The 8,582-nt window shown below is 41.1% G+C and overlaps 1 long non-coding RNA gene across 2 annotated transcripts in view; it reads right to left on the reverse strand.

The window, feature by feature from the left end:
* Window positions 1–7,815, reverse strand: part of LOC142488554 (uncharacterized) — a 7,954-nt gene extending 139 nt beyond the window's left edge. The window contains exons 1-6 of one of the 2 annotated variants that reach the window (XR_012799489.1): window positions 6,940–7,815; window positions 4,730–4,845; window positions 4,483–4,567; window positions 4,236–4,332; window positions 3,695–3,786; window positions 1–2,259 (exon numbers count right to left, since the gene is read on the reverse strand). The exon at window positions 1–2,259 is cut by the window's left edge and continues 139 nt beyond it. This is a non-coding gene — a long non-coding RNA (uncharacterized LOC142488554). Of the gene's footprint in view, window positions 2,260–3,694; window positions 3,787–4,235; window positions 4,333–4,482; window positions 4,568–4,729; window positions 4,849–6,939 lie in introns of both variants that reach the window. The other variant, XR_012799490.1, reaches the window with a different exon arrangement.
* Between the last annotated feature and the right edge of the window lie 767 nt (window positions 7,816–8,582).

The following is an 8,582-nucleotide window of genomic DNA, read 5'->3' on the forward strand; positions in this document are numbered from 1 at the left end:
TTTAGGACATTAGAGCGGAATTTTATAGTTGATACAGAGAATCCAGCAGCAAAGATTTCTGGAGGTAAGAAGTAGATAGAAATCCAGAAGAGCAGGAGATTATTTTAGTAAGAGCATTTTGAATAGATTGTAAGGAAGAGAGGTGTGTGACCAGGAGGCTAGATAAAAGAAAGTTGCAAAAAGCAATGTGGGAATGCATATAATCTTGTATTTATCTATAAACATGGATACATACTGAATATTTGGACTAATATTCTGATTAATTTCTTCACACAGGTATGTCTGTCTGAGTTGAATACTTCCAGTAATTTAACCCCAATTGCAACAGAACGTATCTAATTAACATCTCCTTGGCTGTATCTGTCTGAGTTGATAAGGCAAACCCTTCCCTTAATTACTAGTTAAGTGAATCTGTTTAGAGTATTTAAGTCAGTCTATCTTGGCTGTGTCAATATGAAGTGTCTGTAGAGTTGATATTGGAGTTAGGATTCCAGAGGAATAATACAAGTGTAACTGGACTTTACACTTCAACAACAACACTGCAACTGTTAGAACTTTGCTTTCTAAATGCTCTGACAACTTGTACATATCTCTAGACTCTATTTCTTAGCTGCTTAATTTTCAGTGCTACACTGCCCTACCAGGCCAGATTTATACACCTTCTCTTTCAACTCCTACTATTATCCTCCAATACCTGGGAACTCTCTCCTCCTACCCCTCCCCATTATGCTCTCCCCATTGATTTTCCTGTTTCCTCACTCCGTTGTAAACTTTTCTGTTCTCTCCAACTTCCCCACTCCCCTCCTTCTATCCACATTTCTCCCCCCCTCCACCTATGCATGTGCCCATACACTGCACCACTATCTACACACCTCTTTCCTAACAACTTCTACACCCCTCAATAAAAAGCACCCCACAAATCCTCTATTTACCTTCTCTCTCTCTAACTGCAATTTCTGCTCTATTGATTCCTGGCAATGCTTGACATTTTTGAGAATAGACTAAGACCCAGTAGAAGGAAATAATACATTATTCATAATTATTGCATTCTCCTCTCTGTTAAATTTGATATCTCTCTCTCCCCCCCTCTCCCTCTCTCTCTACTCTGCCTTCTTGCTGCTGGGAATATTTCGCCTCATTTTGGACGCAGCCATTTACCCACCTGCTTTCACCCACACATGCCTGCCACCTCTTTCCCTGCTAATGGTGTTAAACCATCTAATTTAATACCAACCAACCTTAGAACTCACATCGCAAAAGAAACATCCCAATAGCCTGCGCTCATGGTTAATGTCCCACACTCAGTCACTCCTACCAACCACCGTGGCCACACACTGCCATCTACTGCACTTATTCCCTCATCTCTGTCTCTGTAAATCTCCCAACATACGACATAGATTGTAAGCTCTCCGAGGCAGGGATTTCTTTTCCTGTGCTTTGCTGTGCTTATTGTATTATTATAATTCCCTGCACTGTATTTTCTTTGTGAAGCGCTGAGTACACTGTCGGTGCTATATATGGACGTATACATGTATATGTAACATGGATAGTCAACTTTGCCTGTCTCTTCCCCTTGTCATCGTAAGTCCTTAACAGTCTAGGCTCTGACAGGTCACCATGTAGATGTTTAAAACCCCCCCTCATGCTCCTCTCTGAGTGACTGATGTGGTGTTGACTCATGCCCTGTGTATACCCTATCAGGAATAGGTACAGACCTTGAGCCCTACCCTTCTGGTTCCTCAGAGAGGCAGTACCAAATTTAGGCAGTCTGTTCCCTTCCTTCCTTTAGGAGTGCGAGTGAAAGCTTCTCCTCCCGGCTGGGAGTGAGAAAGGCCAGCTAGCCCTCATGGATGACTGGAGCTGTAAGATCTGATGCTCCAGACTCAGAGAGCAAGCACCATCAAGAGGCCTGGAATCCTCTGAACCCTGTGCAAACTGTGTGTAAGACCTGCAGTGAATGCCAAATAAATCCCTTTGGTAACTTTTTCCACCTGCCTGGAATTCAGTCAGTGGGCCTGGGTGTATGGTATGTGCTTCGGTGTGCTTCAGTGTGGACTGCCTCCAGTAACCCTGGAGTCCACTGAAGATGGAGGCGCTGAACACCAGATGATGATATCAAAAGCCTGTCCTGGTCTCCTCAACATTGCAGACGGCTCAGCTCTCCTGACCCTCACAGGTATATGCACCACAAACAGCTGTAGCCGCAACAAGTATCTCCTAGAGGGTGGGGGAGGGTGCTACATATACAAGAAACTGTAGCTGGAGAAAAGGAGTAGAAGAACGAGGATTCGGATCAGAAGGAGTTAGGAAGGAACAGAGGGGATGTCTCTGTGGATTGCCCTTAAAATAATCAGCAGTCTTGTGGTGTAGCACGTTTTAGAGGGAGCTCAAAGAAGGGAGTCAAAGACAGATGAGCTATGTCATGGGTCAGATTTGTTTGTGTGTATTATAAAGGTAAAGTAGCTCTGTTTGGCAAGAAAAATATCAGAAGTTTGTAGTGAATGAAAACTGTGAGAGAGGGTGACTCAAAGGAATGTGTTCAGAGGCATAGAAAGGCATGCACCGTATGTATGTTTAACCATGGTAAGAGTTTGGAGCTCCAAGAGTGTCGGCGTATAGAAAAAGCATACTGGTATACTGAGGAGGCAAGGACAGAGTTCTCAATTGTGGCACTTGCTGTTTTGGTCAGAGGAGGGTGGTAGTTAGGAAAGTTTAGATTTTAAGCTGGATTCCAGTGAATAAAAGTCAATGCATGTCGTGAGCATTTCTAGGAGAAACTGAAGGTTGAATGTGAGGAATATGAGACAGAAAATGAGATGGGGTTATGGCAAGAGGGTGGGAAATTAGAAATTGAAAAATCAGAGAAGAGTTTAGTTAAGATGAGGTCAAGGTTTGAAAAAAAAAGACTGATCATCACAACTACAATCTTCTGGGTGCAGTGAAGAAAAATAGAAACATAAGTAGACAGTGGATTCCATTTTCTCAAGACTCATGTAGATCTCAGGTTCAGGATGTATCAAAATAATGTAAAAACTGCACCAAAGATTGGAGATTTATCTCAGAAAATAACTATCTTCACAGCAACCAATGTTGCACAGAGAACCTAAAATACCAATATAATGAGTGTAAATTTAATAACACTATATTAGCATATTTTAAAGATGAATTTATTATTGAATCTAACTACAGTGTAGATCATCAATCTTGAAAATATACATAAACGTAATGAGTTGTAACATATTGTAAAATCTCCTTCCTATAACTTTCCTTTATTACCTGCTGAATAATTAAACAAACAGATACGCTTTAAAGAGGTTGCTTTTTTTAAACTGAGTAAGACAAACCACATTACTGTGTTTAGCATGAAAATTAGTTATACTTATGATGAGCATTAGCTACCAGAAAGAACTGTGTGACAAATGGTAGGACCTGTGAATATGGATATTTGCTACTCCTGGGTTAAGAAGAGGCTCACTGACATCTGCTCCTCCGTACATCTCAGCCCTAATTTCTTGCTATACCATCCCGACTCTTGCGTTCTGCTCAAGGATGTCTTCTCTCTACCCCCTTTGTATCTAAAGCCCTCTCCCGCCTTAAACCTTTCTCATTGACTGCCCTGGACACATACTAACTTTTATCTATATGTAAGTTTCTACATTTTTGTTGTTTAATATACAATATATTATATCCTTACCTTGGTGCGCTCCTGTGCTTTCTTTCTTGCATGTCTGGTTCACCTACGGAGTTCATCTTTGGAGTGAGGGGAGACACTTCGAGCTACAGGAGCTTCAAGAGGAAGGAGAAGAATTATTTTTTGTCATCTGAGGAAGCAAGAGCGCGGACTGAACATTCTTTGACTCAACCATATTGATTTCAGCTTTGGGGACCCCTTGCTTCCCAAGTTACATGCCCCATGTAAATGCAATGAAATGCAATGGCTGGACCTTAAGAGAGCTGTGCATAAACAAATGCCCACAAACCTCAATGAACTGAAGCAACGTTGTAAAGAAGAGTGGGACAAATTTTCTCCACAACAATGTGAGAGACTGATAAAGTCATACAGAAAACAATTACTTCAAGTTATTGCTGCTAAATGTGGTTCTACAAGCTATTGAATCATAAGGTATACATAGTTTTTCACACATGGCTTCTCCATTTTGGCTTTATTTTTGTTAAATAAATCATGACACAGTGTAATATGTCATGTGTTGTTGTTCATCTGAGGTTGTATTTACCTCATTTTAAGACCTGCTAAGGAACAGATGATTGTTATTATCTACCGATATGTAAAACCATAGAATTCAAAGAGGGTGTACTTTCTTTTTCACACAACTGTATATGGATAAAAAAAAAGAAGAAAAACAGTGTATATTATCATACAGTGCAAATACACACATTTAGAAAGTACTATAAAGATTAAGAAACATGAATATGATTATCCCATTTTAGAGTAGTAAAGCTGGTAATACTGTAAAAACGTACAACAATTGAAGTTTTAAAATATAGTGGTTTTTGACTTCCATCAACATGATCTTCTGGCTGTGCTGTTGACTTGACGCTTTCATTTCTGAAAAAAAAGGTGATGATGCTTTAAGTGTAAAGGTACTGTAGTACGTATGCGCGAATGCACACCAAAGTGCACGTGTGAACTTGCTATGGCACGCATACAATACGCGTGTTATTGGGATTTACAGTCAGTTACTACTAATGTACAGTGTGTTATATTTACCTTCATTATAAACCTTGCTAACCAGGTGGAGATGACCCAATGTCAGGGGTGTACTGCGCCCAGCCGCTCGAGTCGGTCATGTAGTCGGGAAACAAGCTGTCAGAGCTGTTTGGTCCCTGCTGATGATATTGGGACAGGTAGCAAGACAGAGCCATACAGGTATAATCAAGTTGACAGAAAAGCCCAATGCTACATCCAATGTGACAAAATATATACAGTAGTAAATAGTATATAGAGAAATACTTCAATAATAATATTCTCATGAGTAAGAGTCATTTAGTTAAACCCTTTGGCCAAAACGTTATTAGCCTGCAAGACATGACCAAATTTGCAGGTCCCAACACTAAACTCTGAAACTTCTCTTTTACCTCTGTTGGAGGGAGAATGACTGCAGTGGGTCTGTCCATACAGCAAAATGAATAAATCTTCCCTACTTTAAAAAGTGGGGAGGGGTGAGCTTAAACACTGGGAGGAGGGGTCACCAACCTCAAAACAACTGATGCCAGTTGAAAATTGAAGTTAACAAACACAATCCCGACAAGATCAGAAACCATCATATATATGATGTGGTGGGTGCTGGGTTTCTGAGCTTGCCGGGATTGTGTTTACTTCAATTTTCAACTGGCATCAGTTGTTTTGAGGTTGGTGACCCCTCCTCCCAGTGTTTAAGCTCACCCCTCCCCACTTTTTAAAGTAGGGAATATATATATATATATATATATATATAACTTAACTCAGTATTATGGTAGGCCCCATCCTTTAGCTTCTTTGCATACCCAGTTAACCAACCCCACACTGATGAGACCCATTAAGGTCGAAACAGCTGTCTGTGGGTGGGTTTTCTGGGTATGCACCTTAACCCTGTCTGTGCTCAAAGCTGTGACCATGCAGCAAGCTTAAGCCTATCGGGAACCATGTTAAAAATGGTTTTTGAAGCAAAAAGTGGCACTGTGTGCTCATTTGCATGTCATTTCCCAGAATCCCTTGCTGCAGTGGAAGTGCTGTGTGCTGGGTGATAATGGTGAAAGGCGGGGTTGCAGACCTGCCTCAGACATGCAGATGAGCATACAGTTGTATTTACATTTGTATATATATATATATATATATATATATATATATATATATATATATATATATATATATATATATATACACACACACTAACATACATAGTATCTATATACTGTTCGACAAACCTATACATTTGCTCGCCCCGGGCGAGTGGATTTAACCCCCGGGCGAGTAAATATTGGCCCAAGCAGCACACGTTTGGTACTAGGTGGCGAGTAGATTTTTTTGTGTGGCGAGTAGATTTTTTGGTGATTTGTCGACCACTATATATATATATATATATATATATATATATATATATATATATATATATATATATATATAAATATATACACTAACATCAGAGGCGGCACCGGCAGCCTTAGCAACCATGCGACGCGATCGGGTCCCCCTCAGCTGTGAATAAAAGAGTCATAAACTGCACAGTGTCATCGAGCTAAACTGCAATGCTGAAATCTCATCAGGAACAGCAGAGGGGGTTCCCAGGGGCAATCTAAAGGATAAAAAACAAACAGTGAATAAAGAGTGAAAGAATAATTAAAAGGCATGAATATCTCTATGTAGAGGGCAAAACAAGTATAACTAATGCTGCATGATGAAACCAATAAGCCCAACATGTATGCACACTACAGGGAATGGTAATGGATGGTAAAATTCAAAGCAGAGTAAGCCTAGATTGACAGACCTATCTATAAGAAGCACAACAAAGAAAATAACAACTCCAGAAACAGAAAAAGGAGGGAAAGGGATCAGAGAGATAATAAGCAAGAAAATAGGAAGAAAAGGGGATGGGGGGGAAAAAAGGGGAAAAAAGGGAAAACGGGGAAAAAGATAGGTCTGTAAATCTAGGCTTACTCTGCTTTGAATTTTACCATCCATTACCATTACCTGCAGTTTAGCTCGATGACACTGTGCAGTTTATGACTCTTTTATTCACAGCTGAGGGGGACCCGATCGCGTCGCATGGTTGCTAAGGCTGCCGGTGCCGCCTCTGATGTTAACAACCAGTACGCACATGCGCAGTACAACCGCTTCGTGGAGCTTCCTTTACTGAGGCACACAGCGGCTTGGTGGACATCAGTGCTGCTACTTAGCAACGCAGGACAATATCCCTCCCCCCGGAATGACTGGTTACTAACCTAATCAGCGCTCTCAACAGCTGCCTATGGTGTTTCTACAGCTGATACAAAGACGTCATCAGTTGCGACGGCGGAGGTGGTGGGGTATATCACGGGACTCCTTTCACGACCAATCAGCTGGTCTGTTGGTGATTTTTTTATTTGGGTTTATGGGCATTTAAGGGGCTTCATGGCCAGTTGTCTTTAGCACCACCCTGAGGAAGGTCCTACGAGGACCGAAACGTTGGTCATGTTTGTGCTGCTTGTTCACTTTTATTACAAGTTGTCTACTTACCACTGAGTGCTGTCCTTTGTCTGCCCTTTTGGGGGTTGACTACCTTTTGTCTACATATATATATGTGATAAAAAATCACTGGCACTCCAATAGAAATTCAATAATGAATAGGTGCATGTCCCATATAAATAATAAAAGTATACATTACCGCATAGCAGCAAAAAGGGAGACAGCACTCAGGTGAATGAAAATAAATGTATTAAATACAGCACATAACTCCAACGTTTCGATCCCACAGGGGGATCTTCCTCAGGGTGGTGCAACAGACACAGGACAGTGAGTGACTTATATACCCCAACACCCAAGTGACATAAACATCTCCACATCATCAGAAAGCATCATCATCGGGCGACAAAACAGCTGTGCATAATACAATTTAATTAGATCATGCTCCAACTCCATGTCTGTACTCCTATTGGGGAATCCAAGTCACATGATCAAACCCAAGCTGTCAGTGTGATTGCATGTAAACAAACTGATGCTGCATCAGCAGGCCCGGTTGTCAAGGCAACCACATGTGTGCTCAACTCTTTAAAGGCAGCAGACACCAGTGGTTGTCATGTGTACTGCACGTGTACAGATACACCACTGCAAATGTGTATGTGCTGTAGCAGTGATGAATTTACTTCTAAACAGCACCTAAGAATAACAGATACTGGTATGCGTATATCAGTAGAATCCTATGACAGATGGAACCCGCTGTAATCCCAGTCGGGTAACCCATAATAAACCTGTCGGCGTCACATGCTGCATGGATATACATAGGTTGCTAGTTAACCCCTAGTATACCAGTACTGCTGAAGGCACAAAGTGCGATCAAATAAAGGAACATGCTGTAAATAGAACTACATAAATATACAATATACGGACCTGCAAACATGTGGAATAAAGAACACCCAATACACAGTGAGGGTAAAGTGAAGAGAACCGGGAGGGGAAAATAAAATCAATGGAAGAAGCTGAACGACAAGAATATACAAGCTGTAGTAAAATATACTGTATAATAAATGCATTTTAAACTAATCATTTTGAACTACGCTGATCCATGTACACATACAGTTGATGTTGAACAGTAATAATTACAAAAAATTACAAAAAACAACCCAAGTTCATGTCCTCATTCAGGCCTTTGGGGGCCATAGAATCCAGTCTGTGAATCATCCTCGCCTCAAGCTGGAGCAAAAGCCTGTGTCTATTTCCTCCCCTGGTTGGAGTATGGGCTTGTACAACGGGCATACAACGAAAGGTGGCTAAGCTGTGCTGTTTAAGCTTAAAGTGCCTTGCCACTGGTAACAGCTTAAGATCATCAGAATTGGTGGGGTCAGCAAGGGCCTTGCGTATTGTTGAACGATGCATTGCTATGCGTTCC

Source organism: Ascaphus truei, chromosome 2 (genome assembly GCF_040206685.1).
Source record: "Ascaphus truei isolate aAscTru1 chromosome 2, aAscTru1.hap1, whole genome shotgun sequence".
NCBI lineage: Eukaryota > Metazoa > Chordata > Amphibia > Anura > Ascaphidae > Ascaphus > Ascaphus truei.